This window comes from Chiloscyllium plagiosum, chromosome 19, assembly GCF_004010195.1.
Source record: "Chiloscyllium plagiosum isolate BGI_BamShark_2017 chromosome 19, ASM401019v2, whole genome shotgun sequence".
NCBI lineage: Eukaryota > Metazoa > Chordata > Chondrichthyes > Orectolobiformes > Hemiscylliidae > Chiloscyllium > Chiloscyllium plagiosum.
This window is the reverse complement of record NC_057728.1, coordinates 15,767,784-15,789,889: the sequence shown is the minus strand read 5'-3', so window position 1 is coordinate 15,789,889 and position 22,106 is coordinate 15,767,784. Positions and strand designations below refer to the sequence as shown.

The window sequence follows — 22,106 nt, the reverse complement described above, 5'->3', positions numbered from 1 at the left end:
GATACCACCTTCTCACTGATACCATCACTATCGCTGCCACTAGACTCATCTCCCACCATGGCTCATACTTTATCATCTGCTCACCCAAGCCCATGACACAGCTAACCCTGCATGCTCTCTGTGGAGTCCATTCACTTGCTTAGGAAATCTCTCCACTTGCACTGACATTCATAGCAATGCTATCCACTTTCATCTTCCTTAACACCTGCCGCTTTCTCCTTCCAACAGCTATATAGCCTAAACAGTGGCAGAAAGAATTAAGATTGGTGATGTGCTGCCTATAATGTTGCACCTCACCCCTTGTGAAAGGATTCTGACTCTGTCCACACTGAGCAAGTTCAGTATAAGAGTTGCCTTTGACTTACTGAGCCAGGAGCCTGTGAGGGAAGGCTATTTTGACATGACTGAGGACTGCTGAGAACCTTGGCAAACTCCCTGGCTTTGTGTCCGGCTAAATGGTCAGGCCAGGCAGAAGTAATGTGAGCCTGGTCTCGCTGGCTGAGGGGACAATGCACAAAATGACAAGGCAAGGCAATGCAATGCAAATCAGGAAAGTTGTGAGCATCCAGGTAGACTTAACATTGGGGATCAGTTAGCTTAATTGGCTGGACAGCTGGTTTGCGATGTAGACTGATGCCAACAGTCTGGGTTGAATTTCTGCACTGGCTCAGGTCACCATGGAAGTTACTCCTTCTCAACATCTCCATTCGCTTGAGGCGTGGTGACCCAGAGGTTAAACCACCACCAGCCATCTCTCTAACGGGACAGTAGACCTATTGTTTCTCGAACTATGGTGTCTTTACTTCGTTCCTTTAGGTTTAGAGTCAATAAGTGCTGTGATAAAAAGTAAAGAACCTGGAGATGCAGCCTGGTCCAGTCCATTAGCTGTGTGCACACTCTGAGCGTACTGCGCCCTTGCTACACATTACAATGATTGTTGCCAGTGCAGGTCGAGGTATTGCACTGAAGTGCTGAAACATTGTGCAAGTAAATTGGAGATATGCCATTAGGATTCTGAGAGGATGGCACATGTCAGATGCCAATGTCTGTGTGTGTGTGGCTGGTGCCAATGGAGTTGTGCCCAACATGTTGGTGACCGGTGTCCAAAATACAGGTTTTTTGGAGCAGGCAGTGAGAACCCGCTCTGGTTTCCATGTCGAGTTTTCCCAACAGCTAGTTTGCATGACGACTTTGGTAAGACTGCAACTTGTCGTACATTGGCCTCTTAACAAGGCACTTAATAAACAATAATGTGTGTCACTTGGAAACTTGTTGCTGCCTAGCAAGGCCTTTGCCACACCACTTGAGAGAAGTATGCATGATATGGCAAAAATCATCAGGTCATCAAGATGAGGCTTGCTGAACATCTCAACCAATTCTACCACTCATCTCACCAAAGCCCACGTCGTTCTGAGCCTGACAAGATTCTGTCTATATTGTCAGTTGTGTACGATTGAAGCCGGGATGAGACAAATTTTAAACGCCATTTCTCATTGATTTAAAGATGTTATTAATGACGATGATTTATCAACCCATTTAACAGCTATGTTTTTCAAATATTCAGATCTGCAAGATTCAATAAAAACAAACCAATAAACATAGGGTACAAATCAGTTTGGTTTCACAGCCCAGAATGAACATTCTTGCTGTATTAGTTGATGTGGGAGTGGAGGAGAGTACTGTCTTCTTTTGTTGGAAGTAATGACAATGTTGACATGTTGACGTTTTCAAGATACCAGTAACGTGTGACTCAGTTATGTGGAGAGTGAAAATAGGCTTGCATTCTTCTAAAGCAGACAGGGTGAAGCTGACAGTAAGAAAGGCATTCAAAATTACGTGAATTTGTAAAAGCAAACAAGGGGAAACTTACAATGGAGTATACAAATTTAAGATCATTGGTAAAAGAACTAGAAGAAACAGGAATAAAACATCCACAATAACATTGGGATGAGACATATTCTCAAACGGTGCTGTACATAGCCATGTTGCTACATTTCATTCTCATTCCAGGATCGATAAAGAACTATTTGATAGGTTGTTATGTATGCATGATTCAGAATGAATGAAACTTGGTCAGAGCTTGAAATGGGGTAAATTTACTCTCAACTTTTCTCGGGGTTTCACCACTGCTAGCAACTAATATTTTAGTGTTGTTAATGGCATTAACTTGTCTTTCCCTTTAAAAAAAACTGTGCTTTGTGGGATTCTTAAGTTTTGAAAGGGACGTATTTCTGGAACTTATGAAAAACAATTTGCTGCACAGGGGTCTGAAGAGTGATACTTATCCAATTCTTCATGGAATCTGTGCATCATGTATTTTAACTGGATCAAGGGCACATACTTTTTTTACACATCATTTTAGCCTTTCTAAATTACACCTGGACGTCTTGGGTATTAATTAGTAATGAACTCATTCACATATGCAGTCACTAGGAAACGGGTCTATATAACAAGTTAGATGTGCTGCCAGGATGAATGAACTTTTGTTAGTCAGAAAGAAAAAGTTGTTTTGTTTTGTCTTACTTTTCTTAAGCAGCCTTGTTATCTAAAAGAATGGCTTTTCACAGGTAGAAAGGCTTGTACAAGTTTAATTCAGGGTGTAGCCTTCAGTAGCTTTGGTGAAGGTTAATCACTAGTTAACCTGACCAGATGAACACATGGGCCAAAAGAACAAAAAATTCCCCACTTAATTATATACTGCAGAACCTCTCACTTCCTGCTGTTAAACCTAATCCCACAGGTGCAGTTTCTGTATCTCAGGCTGTTTAGTGTTTGGTGGGCCTGGCTCTACAGCCTTTTCACAGCAACAGATTTAGCTTGAGAACTAACTGATTAACCTTTCACTGAAGGTCACAGAAACTGATTGTGCGATTAAACATTGTCATGGTGCTATTTTCTAAGAAGTGGAATGGAATATAAAACAAGCTGTTCCCATTTGATTATTCCACTCTAAACTGCACTTCTTCACATCATAATTTCATGACTATAATGAAGAAAGGGTAATTATTTACTGGCAGCTCCTGACCTATTGATAGCTCTTCAGGCTTATTGCCGATTTTCTCCTTAACTTTAACTATCCAAGTGCTTGACTCAGATTTGGGATATCCATATTCAAACGTGCCAATTTAGAGCATGATATAAAGCAATTATGAGTTCACAGGCCAACAGACTTTCTTGTATGGTGTCTTTATTGAACTAGTTGTGAGATGGTCGCCTATAGTGAATGCCTCATGAAGAGGTCACATGACTATTGCAAGCTAGTGCTGTAGCTGTTGATTGACAAACTCAGAGATTTATAAGTCTATAACTCCCCTCAGAGTTATAGACTTACAATTCATTTCTCTTATCCATTGTGCTGTCCCAGTAGGGTATTTTAAGCCTAACATAATTCTGTCTCTGCTGAGATCATCATTCAGGTGCTCAGATTCACAGAATTCTGAGAGTTGTGTTAATGCAGTCACATAACTATCAATAGAGTTATAGAGATATACAGCATGGAAACAGATCCTTCGATCCAACTTATCCATGCCGACCAGATATCCAACCCAATCTAGTCCCATTTACCAGCACTTGGCCCATATCTCTCTAAATCTTTCCTATTCATATACCCAACTAGATGCCTTTTAAATTAGATTGGATTACTTACAGTGTGGAAACAGGCCCTTCGGCCCAACAAGTCCACACCGCCCCGCCGAAGCGCAACCCACCCATACCCCTACATTTACCCCTTACCTAACACTACGGGCAATTTAGCATGGCCAATTCACCTGACCTGCACATCTTTGGACTGTGGGAGGAATCCGAAGCACCCGGAGGAAACCCACGCAGACATGGGGAGAACGTGCAAACTCCACACAGTCCACAAACTCCAAATGCTGTAATTGTACCAGCCTCCACCACTTCTTCTGGCAGCTCACTCCATACATGCACCGCCCCCTGTGTGAAAAGGTTGCCTCTTTTATTTCATTCCCCTCTCACCCTACACCTATGCCTTCTAGTTCTGGACACCTCCACCCCAGGGAAAATACCTTGTCTATTTTCCTATCCATGCTCCTCATGGTTTTATAAACTTCTATAAGACCTCCAACACTCCAGGGAAAACAGCTCCAGCCTATTCAGCTTCTCCCTATAGCTCAAATTCCCCAACTCTGACAACATTCTTGTAAATCATTTCTGAACTCTTTCAAGTTTCACAACATCCTTCCGAGAGGAAGACGACCAGAATTGCACGCAATTTTCCAAAAGTGACCGAACCAAGGTTCTGTATAGCTGTAACATGACCTCCCAAGTCCTATATTCATTGCTCTGACTAATAAAGGAAAGCATACCAAACACCTTCTTCACTATCCTATCTACCTGTGACTCTACTTTCAAGGAACTATGAACCTGCACTCCAAGGTCTCTTTTTTCAGCAACACTCCCTAAGATCTTACAACTAAGTGTATAAGTCCTGCCTTCCTAAAATGAGTAACCTTACATCATTCTAAACTAAACTCCATCTGCCACTCTTCAGCCCATTGGCTCAGCTGATCAAGATCCAGTTGTAATCTGAGGTAAGCTTCTTCACAGTCCACTACACCTCTAATTTTGGTGTCACCTGCAAAGTTATTAACTATACCTTCTATGTTCACATCCAAATCATTTACATAAATGATGAGAAGCAGTGGACCCAGTACCAATCCTTGTGGCACACCACTGGTCACAGGCCTCCAGTCTGAAAAGCAACCCTCCACCACCATCCTCTGTCTTCTACCTTTGAGCCAATTCCATATCCAAATGGCTAGTTCTCCCTGTATTCCATGACACCTAACCTTGCTCACCAGTTTCCCACAAGGAACCTTATTGAACGCCTTACTGAAGTCCACATATATCACGTCTACCGCTCTGCCATCATCAATCTTCTTGAATATTTCTTCAAAAAACCCAATCAAGTTTGTGAGAGATGATTTCCCACGTGCAAAACCATGTTGCCTATCCCTAATCAGTCCTTGCCTTTCTAAATATATGTAAATCCTGTCCCTCAGGATTCCCTCCAACAACTTGCCCACCACCGATATCAGGCTCACTGGTCTATGGTTCCCTGGTTTGTCCTTACCATCTTTCTTAAATAGAGGAACCACGTTAGCCAACCTCCAGTCAAGGTCAATAGGCTCATTTTCACCTTGAGCTGTCATGTGGACACATACTGTTCATACGTTACCTTCAATTAAGGTTCAAAGTGTGTCTTTAAGGTTTTCAGCATTTTTGCCAGCTATTATTTTCTGTTCTTTGCAGAGATTTAGTTCACACCTTGTAAGTCTCCCTGATAAGAACGATAACAAGCGTGGTTGTTCATACTCATGAATTGTATATCCCAATTGTATAATTTTGCCATTGTGGGTGGAAAAACATGTCACTTGGCATTTGACCAGTGCCAAGAGAGGGAAATTTGTGGTCATTGTGTTTTACCTAATGCTTTTAGCAGTGGCGTGCTTCTTTGTCCCTTTTTGTGGTTTTCAGCTACTCTAACATTGCTGCATTCCTCTTTTAGTAGCTATGTTTCTCTACAACTCTTCAACACACAATGCCAGTCCCACTCTAACACCATGTTGCAAGCTCATTGGTCAACAATTCTTACTTGAAATGATTGTAAGTTGGCTGGCTATAGTGAGTGCTTGATGGCAGAGGTCACATGACTACAGCAAGAGGAAGCACATTCATATAATTTCCATCCAAACAAAAGCTGGCCAACATATTAAAAATGTTGACATGTGCCCAGGGAACTCAATAGTTGAAATACTCCCAAATATATGCCTATAAAATATGCAAAGAGTAACACTACTGAAAAGCAAAGTGGGAGGTATGCATTATAAACTATTTGTTGTCTCATTGAAGTAGAGAGAAATGCCTTTTGTGGTGGTAGAATATAAATTGCTAAAAGAAAATTAAGAAAGCTGAATGTGTGATATTATTAAAGATGGTGGGGAGGGAGAAGTGATGTGTTAAGGTTATGTTCCTCAGTAACTGTTTACTTAGTGCATTTTTCAGGAATCTATTCAGAATGCAGAATGGTATATTGACCATAGTATTTTACTGAAAGAATGAAGTGTATATTATATAGTTTTAGGTGCAATGAGTTAAAGACAAAACATTGCTGAGGCTAAATATTAGAAAAAGATCTGAATTAAATAAACACTTCTTTCTCTCTTGTATTTATCTGAATGAGTGTTAAATAGTCATTTAAATGGTTGGGCAATTCCAATTCTATCAGTCCAAATAAAAACCAATAGCAATGTTAGCCTTTCAATACTGATCACAATTCAGAAGTGGATAATTAGAAATACAAAAAAAAGTGACATTTATTGTGCAAAACATGTGTTTTACAGGAGAATGTTTCGGTGCTAACTCTCTACTAGCAGATCAAGTTAAGCATTAGAAAAAATTTATGTTGAGAAAAATTCCCATGGTAACTGCAGCTTTAGGAACAGTTCACATTGTGTAAATCCCAACAGGCTATCACATTCTAAATCACGAAGTCAAAAAAAGCATAACGTAAAAAAAATGTTCTTCATGACAAATATGTGCAATGAGCAGAAGGCAACGCATACTCCTAAGTGATAGCACATTAAGGCTTGTGTAATTATATTTAGTTACTTTCAGATAACTCATCATCTGTACATCATTTTTCTTACTTACAAATAACTCTAGACACTAAACAAATAGCATTTCTACATGAACCTGATTTAAATTTTCACGACCGATGAAAGATGGACATCTTTAAAACTGTAATGTTCGGCTTTCAGCTGTTGAAAACTGTTTCTTAATTGACATGTGAGCAAGCATGATTTATTGATTTATTTATGTATCATTAGGGCATTTTACATTTAAAATTGTTAGTTATATCAGTCATTTTATTTTGAAGTATGTCAGGAACCTCTTTGGTTGGGGTTGGTTCGATGATTTATCATGCTCTCATCAATCAACAAGCCAAACTCCACTGAGATACATCCACATGAAATGTATGGATGTAGATCAAAAAGTGACTCCTGAAGATTTGTAAGATGGTTTGGGAAACTGGTGAGGATGGCTGGGAATTCAATCATGCCCATTTGATAACTGAATATAGTCAAAAACCTACTTTCCATTTGATGCAGCCAATTGGCACACATTCATGTCCATGACGCCTTGAATTATGAATGTGTTGAGAGAAGGCTCCATATCTAAAATGTACACCATTACTTCAGTCTCAGCATCCTAATGCTGTTTGCTGTCTCACCAGAGAATCTTCTTGTCACATAGGGATTGCTGCTAAGCTGATGGTGCAGAGGTCAGCCAACATGTGGAGTCAGGACCCACCTCATATTTTCTGTTATATGATTGATAGTACCTGTACATTTGTCACATTTCACAGATACAAACTCAGATGTGATTCTCCCCAATGGGGACTTCACACAAGTTAGACAGCTTCATCAATGGATGGAACAAAACAACATGAAACACGTGGCCTGCACAAACATGGACTGCCCATGTAGAAAACAAATCATTGATATTGCCTTTACAGTTGAAAGCTCAAGACCAAAACATGTGAGATGAAGATTGAGCTTGATGAATCTTAGGATTGCACCTACATTTTGAATGATTAAATTCAAACCAAAGACTGGCTCTAGCATGGCCATCCCTATTGCTGTGTGATTGCAGCATTTAATTTACAAGGACGTTGCCTTAACTCAATGGTCTGAGTTATAGGGAGAGGTTGGACAAGCTAGGACTTTTTTGTTTAGAGTGTGGGAAACTGAGGGGGGACTTTATAAAGGTGTATAGTATCATGTGGGTCATGGATAGGGTGAATACACTCAGTCTTTTTCCCAGGGTTAGGGAACCAAGGACTAGAGGGCATCAATTTAAGGTTAGAGGGGAAAGAATAAAAGGGAATCTGAGGGGCAACCCTTTTTTTTTTACACAGCATGTGGAATGAGCTGCCAGTGGAAATGGTTGAGGCGGATACATTAACAAAATTAAAAGGCATTTGGACAAATACTTGCATGGGAAAGGATTAGAAGAATATGGGCCAAGTGCATGGAGATGGGGTTAGCGTGGACAGACATTTTGGTCAGCATGGACCAGTTTAAAGCACAGTAATGATAAATTGGTAAATCAAAATTATGGGAAAATTTCTGACATGAAAACTACACAGAATTGGGTTGAATGGGCAGATGCATCATGTGTAATTGAGGCAAATAGAATCCAATAAAGTCCCAAATATGATGCTACCCATATCTGATCTGAGCTGGATGCCAGGAGTGTTTCACTTTCTGTGAGCATCTCTGGATTAGTAAGAAAATAATCAATTAGGTAGGTTCTCAATTGTTCTTCCAAGTGAAGTGTTCCTCAGTATATAAAATTTGAGGAAAGGTTGGGGAGCAGTTGTATCTAGAGATCTAGATACAACTTAAAGGGAGGGTGGTAGAGTGATAGAGTCCTACAGCACAGAGACAGGCCCTTTGGCCCAAACTGGTCCATGCCGACCAAAATGTCTGTCCACACCAACCCCATCTCCATGCACTTGGCCCATATTCTTCTAATCCTTTCCTATCCAAATATTTGTCCAAATGCCTTTTAAATGTTGTTAATGTACCTGCCTCAACCATTTCCACTGGCAGCTCATTCCATAGGCTGTGGAAAAAAAATGTTGCCCCTCAGATTCCCTTTTATTCTTTCTCCTCTAACCTTAAATTGATGCCCTCGAGTCCTCGATTCCCTAACCCAGGGAAAAAGACTGAGTGCATTCACCCTATCCATGTCCTGCATGATACTATACACCTCTGTAAAGATCCCCCTCAGTTTCCCACACTCTAAAGAAAAAAAAGCCGAGCTTGTCCAACCTCTCTCTATAACTCAGACCATTGAGTTAAGGCAATATCCTTGTAAATTTCTTCTGTACTTTTTCCAGTTTAATAACATCCTTCCTATAACAAGATGACCAAAACAGAACACAGTACTCCAAGTGCAGCCTCATCAATGTCCTGTATAACTGCAACATAACTTCCTAACTTCTATACTCAATGCCCTGACTGATGAAGGCTAGTGTGCCAAAAGCCTTCTTCACTGCGCTGTTTACCTGTGACTCTACTTTCAGAGAACTATGAATCTGAACTCCAAGATCCCTCTGTTTCACTACACTCCTTAAAGCCCGACTATTCATTATGAAACTCCCATCTTGATTTGACTTTCCAAAATGCAAGACCTCACACTTATCTACATTAAATTCCATTTGCCATTTCTCGGCCCACATCCCCAGCTGATTAAGGCCCTGTTGCAATTTCTGACAACCTTCATCACTGTCCACAATGCCCCTTATTTTAGTGTCATCAGTAAACTTACTAATCATGCCTTGTACATTCTCATCCAAATCATTGATATAGATAACAAACAGTAATAGGTCCAACACCGACTTTTGAGGCACTCTACTAGTCAACACGCATCCTTCCACTATTACCCTCTGCTTCCTATCATCAAGCCAATTTTGTATCCAATTTGCATGCTCACCCTTGATTCCATACGATCCAAACTTCCAGAGTAGCCTGCCATGTGGAACCTTATGAAAGCCCTTACTGAAATCCATATCGACTACGTCAACTGCCCTGCCCTCATCAACCTTCCTGGTCACTTCATCAAAGAACTCTAACAAATTTGTGAGGCATGATCTTCCACTCACAAAGCTATGCTGACTACTCCTAATCAAATCCTGTATTTCCAAACGCATGTATATCTTATCTCTTAGAATCTTCTCAAGTGACTTACCCACCATGATGTTAAGCTTACTGATCTATAATTCCCAGGCTTTTCTTTGCAGCCCTTCTTGAATAATGGCACAGCATTCCTACCCTCCAGTCTTCCAGGCCCTCACCTGTGGCTAATGATGATGCAAAAATATCAGCCAAGGCCCCCACAATTTCTTCCCTGGCCTCTTGTAGTGTTTTTGTCTATATCTGGTCAGTACCAGGAGGTTTATCCACCTTCAAACATTCTAACACATCCAACACCTCCTCTATTGTGATAAGGACTGTCCCCAATATATCACCACTAACCTCCCCAAGTTCCCAAGTTTTCAAGTCTTTCTCCATGGTAAACACAGAGGAGAAATATTCATTGAGAACCTCGCTCATCTCCTGCATTTGTCCACTTTGGTTCTTGAGGGGCCCTATTCTCTCTCTGGTTATTCTTTTTCCTGTAACATATTTAAAGTACTTCTTTGGATTCACTGTGATCTTCTCAGCCAAAGTTATCTCATGCCCCTTTTCACCCTCCTGATTTCCTTCTTCAGTAAATCCTTGTATACCTCCAGGGATTCCCTTGATCCCAGCTGCTCGTACCTGAGCCACGCTTCCATCTTTTTTTCTGGTCAAAACCTCAATATCGCGTCATCCAGGACTCCCTATTCCTGTCAACCTTGTCCTTCACCCTCACAGGAACATATCGATCTTGAAATCTAGCTATCTCATTTACAAAGGCCTCCCACTTGCCAGAGGTCTCTTTGCCTGCAAACAAACTACTCTAGTCTATCCCTACAAGCTCTTGTCTAATTCCATCAAAATTTGCTTTGCTTCAATTTAGAACTTGAACCTGTGGACCACATGTGAGGAATGAAAAAAAAATGTCAATTTTGAATGATTTAATTTCAAAAAAGAGACTGCTTGGGTACAGCCAGAATAGAGGAATCGGGAGTATTCATCATTTAGTAGAAAATCACATTGTGACAAAGCTCCATTCTTCAGTTCATTTTCTATTTGTTGGATTCCAACCAATGACCGTACTTAAAATTGATTTGGATACAGTGTGCAGTTGTAAATAGATTGGGGCAATAATATCAGCGATATTTCTCAGAAGAATGACTCTGATATCCTGATGCAAAATTAGTTCACGCAATTTGGAATGCAGTTTTTCAGTATCTAATCAAGTAGGGTAGCAATTCTTGCTCATTGACAGGATGCAGAGAGATTCAGTCAGGGACTGCCCTTTAGTATTGTGACTGTTAGGAGAAAGAGCAAATTTAAAGATTTTAGGGAGTTTCTGATTGAATGCTTTTGAAGTGAAGTCACTAGAGGCAAAACAATTTGACTGACACGTGTTTGGTAAGGCACTGTAGTGAAGCTTTTCAAAACAAAATTTAAGATGCATGGTATCAAATAGGTTTTACCTGTAAGGCAACAGAGCTAGCAAGGTGCCTAAAACAAAGGGACAGAAAGTTGATATTTCTCATTTTAGTAAAATATAGGTTGTAGGAATTCTCATAGGTATTTGTCAGCATTTATGTTGTCCATTTACATCAATGATTTGAAAATGGGTACTGAAGATTTATATTCATGTTTGTTAATACAGTTAATTCAGGCCTTTTGGCCAATTGGAGGTGAATGCAATTCATTGAATCTCTACAGTGTGGAAACATGCCATTGGCCCAACAAGTCCATGTCAACCCTCTGAAGAGTATCCCACGCAGACCCATTCCCCTACCCCTATATTACTCTACATTTCCCTTGACTAATGAACATGACGGGCAATTTAACATGGTCAATTCACCTAACCTGCCCATCTTTTGGACTGTGGGATGAAAACAGATCAACTGGAGGAAACTCACGCAGACATGGGAGAACACGCAAACTCCACACAGACAGTTGCCCGAGGCTGGAATCAAACCCGAGTCCCTGGCACTGTGAGGCAGCAGTGCTAACCACTGAGCCACCGTGATGCCCATTGTCTGTAGAAAGTTCACAAATTTGGAAAGGGAGCAGGTTAAATGTATAGGAATTAAAAGTGAATTAGGACATTTTGGGTTAAAGAACTGTGAAAATAAACAAAAATGAAAGTCAAGGTCCTTAGTGAAACTGAGAAGCAGAACAAAATTGTTATAAAAGATCCTTAAAAGATGGGGTGCAATTTAAGCATTGGGGGAACAAATTGGATTCAGGAATTTATATAAAGAAGAAAAGCATAAAATAGAACAAACTGATATTGAATTTTTGAACAATACTGACATGTGACTGTTGGTGTGTTACATACATTTCTGAGCAAAGAATTTAAAGGCTGTCAAAAGCCTGAAAAGATACAATGAACAATCATGAGGAATGATGTAGAGAATGACTGTTCTTGTAATGAAAAAAGAAAGAGAATTTTCACTGGAGCAGAGAAGGTTAATTGGTATTTAATTCCCAAATTATAAATGACTGACTGTGTACATAATCCCAAATATTTTTACTCTCAAAGATTCAGCAAAGAGACACAGAAATAAAAGAAGAAACCTATGGTGATAGAATGCTTTTGACTGTATCAGAACATCTTACAGAAACACAGAATCTAGGAGCTGGAGCAGACCACTTGGTGTTTTGAGTCTTTGCTGTCATTCATCATGATCATAGCTGATCCTCTATCTTAATGCCACATTGCTGCTTTCTGTCCATACCCCTTGATACCTTTAAACATATAAAAATGCATCTATGTAAAATAAACTCTCTCTCTCTTGAATGCATTTTGTTACTTATCCTCCATAATGTTCTGCGGTAGAGAATCACTAGCTTTTGAGTGGAAAATATTTTCATGATCTCAGTCCAAAATGGTCAACCCCATATCCCAAGACTGTGTCCCTCGTTCAGACTCCACAACCAGGGAAAACAGCCTCCCTGCATCTAGTCTGTCTAGTCCTGTTAGAATTTTATATGCTTCAATCAGATCCCCTCTCTTTCTTCTAAACTCTAGTGAATTGAGGTCCAGTTGAATGAATCTCTCCTCATAGTACTGTCCTGCCATCACTAGTATCAGCCTATTGAACCTCTGTTGCCCTCCTTCAATGGCAAATATATCTTAGCCAAGGAGACCAAGACTGCATGCAATACTCAAAGGGGAAAAAGTTTGTAACTTATGAAATAGTTTTCATGGATTATTTAATTATTGTTCCATGTTGGGAAAAACAGCAACTAAAAAGGCATCAGCAAAATGAATAAGTGACCAGAGTCTGTTTTAGGGATTTTTTTAAAGATCAGTACTCTGCTGTTTTGCAAAATGGTGTCATGAGATCTTTTATGTGCACTCAAGTGGGAAGAGGGGCCTCAGTTTGACATCTCATCCACTGTATGCCATCTTTGACAGTGTAGCATTCCCTTAGTACTACACTGAAGTGTCCCTTTGGATTATCTGCTTAAATCTCTGGAAGGGGCTTCAATTCTGAATCGGTGAAGAAGTGAAACTGTTATCATTAAGACAAGGCTCAGGGTCAGAATGGTAATGAGTAGAATGAAGATGGAAGCTGTGAATACAATTTGGTAGAGGCTAGTCAAACAGAAAATAAGAAGTGTGGACTTTGTGCAGAAAGTTTATTGACTGTAACAGTCCGATTGTTCTGTCACCCAGTCCCAGCTGCACCTTCTTTATTTTTCTGTACATTTTAATTTTTATATTTTCCTAATCAACCTGTTCAGAGATATTATTACATACCTCTGGAGTAGGTGGGACTTGAACCTCATGTTTCCTGGTTCAGAGGTAAGGACACCACCACCGCATTTCAAGATTTCTTTTGGGATGTCAATTAATCAACTAGCAGCTAAGACCAAACCGTCTAACCTTAATTACTAGCTATATTAATTAAAATTAGAAGTTATTTATTCACTTAGCGGATGGTTAAGTTGTGGAATACTTGACAAGCAGCTACTTGATGCAAATACGTCATTTAAAATGGAACTGGAAATTGAAAAAACAGATCTAACTGAACATGGAGACAAGGCAGTGAAATACATCAGAGGCAGATACTCCGTTTGAAGAGTTCATACGGTGGAAGCATGATTGTCTGCATTGCCTCCAGTGTTATAATTTCAGTGATTCTATAATTATATGACTTGTGTTTGAATCTTGCCCAACTGGTGTGATGAAGATTTCCTACCTATCTGTTGCTTCAGGAGCTGAGAATGAGATAGCCCTTGGTAACTGCTTATCTCATTCTAGGGTGTGAAGTCCTCAGTACAAAATTCCTATAACTTGACACAAATTGGCACTAAATTAGTAATCTTGTAAAGGGGATGAGTGTGGCAAGTGGAAAATTTCACGCTGAGTTTGGAAATTGTGCACATTTTGTGTGTAATTAGAAGGGTTTAGTTTGCATTCGGCCACTGCTGTACCTGACTCAGGAGTGCTCGGTGCTGACAAGGTGTCAAGATGTTCCATTATCATTCTGATGAGCACAAATGCATCAAGGAAACAACAGGAAGATTTGCTTTTTCTTTTTAAAAGGAAAGAGTTGGCTTTGCTGTTCTGATCAGCTGTGTCCAAGTACAACCCTGACCAAAAGAAACTGAGCTAATCAAGCATGAAATCCAAGTTCCTTTTTGAAAAACTGTGAGAAAAATGCAGTAGCAAGTTAATTATTGTGTTTCTAGTGCTTGTTCATACGTGTAGCTCACACACAAACAAAGGAAATGTTTTGAAGAACAGGAACAAAAATATTCACGTCAAAGATTTATTGTTAAGAGATTGCTTGAATTGTATGTAAGTGTCATTTGGATGCATTGCACGTAACATATAACAGTGGCTTTACGGCCAACTTTAATTGATGAATACTCTATGAATTACTGATCTTTAACGAGGATAGTTGGGAGTTAGATGATCAGATTAAAGAAACAGCAGTTAATGAAGGTGGTCACCAGATTCTAAAACACAAACCATTTGTCTGACAAGTATCCAGGAGAAAATAATGCAAACATAATAAGGCTCTTAACTCTGAAGATTCAAAATACTACAAGTGTTTACAACCTGCCCTTCAGAAATCCACAATTTAACTGCGATAACAGTTTTGAGCAATACAGGGTTAAAATATAGTGCCTGGAACCTGTACCTAGGCTGAATTCCAAGTGGATTGAAGGGATCTTGAGGAGGTTTTCAATTTAATTGGCAGGTGGGCCTCTTCAGGTGGGACAGCCAATGAGTTGGTGAACAAGGGTGTGCCTTGAAACAGCAGTATACTCTGAAGGCTTGTGAATGGCACAAAACATACACCTTGGCCAGAGCTACCAGTTATGGTTGAATAGGTTGACCAGTGGCCATGGCTGCTCCACTTGCAGCCCAGCCTATCCACATTGGGCAGTTTCGCAGGATGTCTCCAGCCTTCCCCACACACCCCTTCACCACTACCCTGCTGCAAGGAGGCGAAGGCTATTCCATCAACAGGCTGCAACCACATCGAAGGGTTTGACCCCCACCCTGTACTCCCTCAAATATCCAGATGACACAGGGTGCTTAGTTCACACTTGGGTTTGCCTGTTTGGTTCCCCACTGCTACCAATTCCCACCCTCCCAACCTGTTTCCCTTTCCCAATTTCCCCCACTTCATGAAAATCTTGTATATTCTGTAGCACTGAAGTGGTACTGGAAGGGAAAGCCAGGGACCTTGCCCAAGATTAGGTATTATTTCTTCATTCACTGTCATACAAGCATAGAAAATAGTACTCTTACTCCGAATACAGATATAACATACTTTGGAATTCTCCTTAATCCTACTCGCCAAGAATAGTTAACTGTCCCTTGTAGCCCTCCAAATTCTTTGTTTAAATATTTTTCTGCTCCAATTGAATTTCTCAAGGGTTTTGTTTGATTTCAGTTTCCTAAACTCTGCACATGCTTCCATTTCCTATTTGAACAAACTTTCACTATCTCATCATCCAGGGTTCCCAAATCTTGCCATCCTTATCTTTCATCCTCACAGGAACATGCTAGACCTGAACTCTGATCAACTGGCCTTTAAAAGATTTCCACATGTCAAATGTGGATTTACCCTCAAACAGTTGCACCCAATCTAATTTCTCCAGTTCCTACCTAATATTGTTGTAATTAGCCTTCCCCCTGTTTAGCACTTTCATCAATGACCAGTGCTTTCCTTACTCATAATTATCCTAAAACTTACAGAATTATGATCACTGTTCCCAAAATTCTCCCCCACTGAAAACCCGGTAACCTGGCTATACTTATTTCTCAATACAAGGTCTAATATGTCCCGTCCATAGATGGACAATCTCCATATAGTTTCAAGGAACTCTCCTGGTTTTTTTAATAAATTCTGCTGCATCCAATCCCATGACACTAAGGGGGTCCCAGCCAATATTGATGAAGTTAAAATCACCTGACAACAACTTTGTTGTTTTTACATCCTTCCATGATCTACTGACATATCTGTTCCTCTAGACCTCCCAATAGCCAGGAGGAGATAAAGTACAACTCCATAAAGGCGATTGCACATTTCTTATTACTGCCTTCTATCCATATGGCCTCACTGGATGAGCCATCCAAGATGTTCACTCCTACTGCTGCTGTGATAGTCTCCTTAAACAATAATGCAACTCTTCTGCCCCATTTACATCCCTCTTTATCTTGCTGGAAGTGTCAAATTGTATGAATATTAAGCTGCTAGTTCTGATCTACTGTCAACCAAGTTTTTATAATGGCTAAAACAACATAGTGCAATGTACTATCCATCATCTACCTTAGCTGTCTTAATGCTTGCATTAAAACAAATACACTTCAGACTGCCAGTCCCATCATATTCATTAACCTGGTCCTGCCTGTTCTTCCTATTTGATGGACAAGCATAAGGTAAACGACAACATCATGGTTTACAACAGAAAGCATTGTCAATGAGTATTATTGGATGGAGTGTCAGATAGTTAACTATTGTAAGATATGCAGCTCTTGCATTTCTAAAGGTTTCCTCAAGAGCCTGAAGAGACTTGCACAACATGCACCATCTTTCATTCCACAAGCTGCAGACAGCAGCACAGGCACTAATCCTTTAGAATTAGGTACGAAGTATTGTGAAAACTGAGATGCAGAAAAACAAGTGGCAAGGGCAGACAGGCTATGGAAAAGTATTTGCAGAAATATCAATTTGCACTGGTCAGCATTTGCTTGAAGGATTTGAACAACATTGAACCTCCATTAAAAATAAATTATCTATCTCAAAATGATCATTTTACACATTTGTCTATGACTATTAAACATAATCTGCAAGGTTTGGTTGCTATTGCAGAAAAGTTCATCAGATACATCTGTGCAGTCATTCAGAGAGGATTAATGTTTCGGAACCAGTGATCCTTCTTCAGTTCTGAAGAAGATTCACTGGACCCGAAACATTAACCCCGCTTTCTCTCCACAGATGCTGCCAGACCTACTGAGTTTTTCCGGTAATTTCTGATTTTGTTTCTGATTTCCAGCATCTGAAGTTCTTTGTTCATAGAGGATTCTGGATTTTATTGTCAGCGACAGACAGGTAGCGTCTCTGGCATTTTTAGTAGAGATGCTGGAGTTAGATACATGGCACGTTGTTGGAGCAAAGCTTGCAGCACCCATGGCAGTTTTGTTTGGTTGCCCCAGGATATGGTTTCAGACAGAAAGAAACATGATATGTGGTTTCACTGACTGCTCTGTTACTTTCTCCAAACTAACGGCATTTCACAAAAGCATTCACATAGCACTCCAACTGTGGAGAATTTTTCAGGCTTACATTACTTCTTCAAATTATCATTATGACTATAAACAGATGAACTGAACTTACATTTTCATACTGCTTATAGGATCTTGGCACCTTAAAATGGTGGCGAACAACAACAATTTTAGTTCAAAGTAATTGATTGAACATGGATCACTCTGAAAATCCAGACTCATTCATTCCTTCTTTTGTCAGTTTCCGTACACTAGGGGCAGTAGGTAACCAGATGATAATGGTCTTGCAAGGCAGCTTGAAAACCAACAAGAATCCCAAGTTGACTTTTCTCAGGACTTGGCTTTGAGGGCTGTTGAACAGAGTAAGGGGGAGGGGATCAGAGGTTGGTGGGCTCAGCCAACAGTGCAGGGGATGGCTCTAATGTACTTTAGGTCAATTGTAAGTAAACATTAGTGAAGTGAACAACTCAGACTCTTTGATGAACAGTTTCCAGTCTGGAAAGATGCTTCCCGGACATTGCTGCCTGAGTTACTTGCTAGATCACTAGCTTGAACACAAGGTCATTGACCTGAAATGTTAACACTTGTTTCTATCTCCAGAGATACATCATGGCCAAATTTAGTGTTTCCAGAGTTTTATGCTTGCATTTTGTATGTCCAACAAGTTACAAGTTAACTTCATAAACAAAAACAGAACTTGCTGGATAATCTCAGCAGGTCCACAGCATCCATGAAGAGAAATCAGAGTTGACATTTCGGTTTCCGTGACCCTTCATAACAGATGCTGCCAGACCTGCTGAGTCTGTCCTGCAATTTCTGTTTCTGATTTTCAGCACTTGCAGTTCTTTCTATGTTTTTTAAGTTTAACTTTATGTTGACTTTGTTATTAGGTCAGGTCAGTCCATTGTGGGAATTGAACATTAACCTAAAGAGATTGAGAAGCTTCCTCTATTTTGATTGTTATTTTGCCTCTTGTTCTAAACTCAGACTGAAAATTTACTGCTCTCAATCCCTCAACAAGGAAATCTACAGAGATCAGCCAATTGAAGAAGTGATATCAATTGTGCCACTTCAGTGGCCAAAAGTAAGAGGTGAACAGAGGAATAAAATTCTTCCTGAAAGATCCAAAACACAAACTGAAGCAATGGGGTGAAAATTGCATAAACATTCAAGGCATACAGCACAAAATATTATTAATTTAGGTGGAAAACATTCATTATCTGACACCAAGTCTGATGACACATAATCTTGCTGCACCAGGTGGACAGGCTCTGACTCTTTTGGAAATTCAAAGACCCAGCGAAGTCAGGGTAAAATTACAGCACCCATAAAAGTGTGGGCATTGATTAGTCATCCAACTACAATGATAAATAGGCAGAGCAAAATGAGATGCTGGGAAGTTGCACAGAGTTCAATGATGGCAAGATTGGTAGCCATATTATGATGATCTTTCAACCTCCCTCTGTCTTAGCAATAACCCCATTTCAAAGCATTTGAAATTCTAAGGTTCCAGATAGGAAAAAGGCAGTCTACACTATCACCGTTCACTCGTAATGTAAGCCCACATTCTGCCTGAGGACAGTATGTTGGTGCTATAGAGATAAGAGCAGTAAACAACTAATGCAATGAGTTAAACTATCTTGCCAGACAAAGTTCCTTTTCACCCTGAGGTCACCGAGAAGCATAGGGAATAGTTCAGCCCCCAGTGGGAATACCTTGGTTAGTTCCACACTAGTTGCCTTACATCAGATTTATAGTTGAGAGTTGTGGTTGACTCTGAGGAAATATAAGTCTAACATTTGTACCTGTAATGGAAATTACTACTACAACAATGACACCAAGGCATCTCAAAGTTGAAACCATTGGTAGAAACTACTCAAGTTTTGTCTTGTAATGTGATGTAATCTGAAACCAGAGCTAAACACAATTGTAATGTAATCCATTCTTTCCTTTATAACTCAATAATAACAGACTACATAAAGAACACTTTGGCTAACATGAGTGGCTTTATACAATTAACAAGCTGCAGTCTAATGAATAGATTAACACAGAGCTTACAACTTGAATTGTCTTCTGGTATACAGCAGTCACTTTGCTCTTCAGTGAACAGTAAAACTGTAACCTGTACTGAAGCATCATAAAGTGCTCTTTTCTTTACGCATTTTTTACATTTAAAGTAAAACTAGCTTGTTTGTGTTTCCAACTGGATCGATAAAAATTTAATTTTCCTGCCATCACTTACCAAATTAAATTTTTAAAAAGTTTCTTTTAAGTATGGAATAAGATAAAGAATACAGTTTAAAACATCAACTAACATCTTCTGCCTGTCCATCCCTTATCATAACCAGACTCTTAACAGCAAACTATTGTTCCCAGGACTGTCTCATTTGGCGATCTCTCCAACTCATACTAATACTTGTGCTACACAAATGCCAGGCAATTACCATCTCCAGAAAGATACAATCTAATCATTACCCTTGATATTCAATGTCATTAGCATCACTGAACCTCCCTGCTACCAACATCCTATGGGTTAACTTTGACCAGAAACTGTAGTAGTCTTACCATATAAATACTATGACTACATGAGCAGGTCAGAGGCTCGAAATCCTGCAGTGAGTAAACCCTAACCCTAAGCACATCTAGAAGGTATAAGTTAGGAGTGCCTTGGAGTGCTTGTCACTTGACTGGATGACTGCACTCAAGACAGCATCCAGGATAAAGCAGCCACTAGATTGACATCACATCCATAAACATCCACTCCCTCCACCCTGACACTCAGTAGCAGCAGCATGCATCATCTACAAGATGTGCTGCAGAAGTTCACAAAGGCTCCTTTTACTTCCACCTGGAAAAACAAGTGCAGTCGATACATGGGAACACCATCAGCTGCAAGTTTTCCTCCAAGCCGCTCACTATCCCGATTTTGAAATTTCTGGCAGTTCCTTCAATGGCACTGGGTCAACATCCTGGAACTCCCTCCCCAATGTTAATCAATTTTACTTCCAACTTTTATTCTTTTCTCATTTTCCCCTCATCAATCTCTGACTCTCCCTTTCCCTTTCTTAACTTTGCTGTTTCCATTTCCGGGGATAGACTTCCACTATCCATTATAAATGCACAGTTACAACACTTCCTCCCCCCACTCTATTCCATTCTCCTCGTTTCTCACTTTCACTTGTATTTATTCCAATGATACCACCTTCTATGCGAGTGATTCTGAAAAGTCTCGATTTTGCCTCAACTGAGGATTCTCCACACCGTGCCTGACCCTCAGCCATGTCTGACCCATTTCCCATAGTTCTGCCCCTTTCCACCCTTTGAGAACAGGACAGGGTTCCCCTTGCCCTCACTTTCCACCTTATCACCCTCTTTATTCAAAGCATCATCCTCAGTCATTTTTGCCACCTCGAGTTTGATATCATCACAAAATTGCATTCTGCAGTTATCATTCTCTCGACCTGTGGAACTCATTGCCGCAGAAGGTTGTGAAGACCAAGTCATTGACTGTGTTTAAGGATCAGATAGATTGATTTTTTGATTAGTAAAGGGATCAAGGGTTACAGGGAGAAGACAGGAGAATGGGTTTTAGAAACACAACAGCCACAAATGGTGGAGCAGATTTGATGGGCCAAATGACCAAATTCTGTTCCTTTTGCTCTTATCATCCAGGACAACTTTGTCCACTCCTCTGTTACTCCCAGCACATCTTCATTCAAACCTTCTCATTTTCCTAAATAATTGCAGAAAGTAAATTACTTGCCTCTTTACCTCCTTCCAGGTGAAGCAGTAATTTCAAGCTAACCTAATGAATTTGCTGTTCACAATGCCATCTCCTCTACATTAGCAAAACCAAACTCAGACTGAGTGAATGTTGTGGATCACCTTTTCTATCTATTGCAAGTACAGACCCCAGTCTTCCGGTTGCTTGCTGCTTTCATGCTCACATTTCTATCCTTGGCCTCTTGTAGTGATCAGCCAAGTCCAACACAAACTCATGCTCCTTTTCTATGTGCAATAATTTGCCTTTGGGACTCAGCATTGAGTTCAAAAACTTCAGACCATAATTTATGTCCTCCATTTTGATTACTCCTTCTTTCCTGAGTGTCTTGTTTGCAGGGGTTCACACCCAATAAAGTTGACCCTTTTTATGCTGTTAGCACCTACTAATAACATCTACATTTCATTTATATCTCTTCTCTACTACCATTAGCATACTCTTTGCCTTTTGCTCTGGGTGCAATTGTGTCATCTATTTCACTTGCTCCTTTTCCTTGCTTTCAACAGCATAATCACTTCTGCAACCCCTTTCAGTCCAAAGAAGAGTTATTCTTTGCTTTTATCATTAACATATCGGAAAGCTTCAAACTCAGAATAATAATAAGTGCCATCAGTGTCCTTCAGGCATTTAAGAATTAAAACAATAAGAAGTGTTAAGAAAATTCACTATTCTCCCCTCTGTATCCCACCTTTTCAATCATCTACCCACCCATGAAACAAATAATTCATTAATCAATTGATATGATTGACTACCATTATTGTTTTAGCACAACAGAGAAAATGTCCACACTTTCCTGTATTAGACACTGTGGAATCCAGATAATACCAGCTCCATTTTTAATATAGCCAGAAAGTAGGACTAAAAATGCTGTGAT

The 22,106-nt window shown here is 40.0% G+C and overlaps 1 protein-coding gene across 25 annotated transcripts in view; it reads right to left on the bottom strand.

The window, feature by feature from the left end:
- Positions 1-22,106, bottom strand: part of cadps2 (Ca++-dependent secretion activator 2) — a 724,760-nt gene that overhangs the window by 57,340 nt on the left and 645,314 nt on the right. The gene's annotated exons all lie outside the window — the stretch shown is intronic.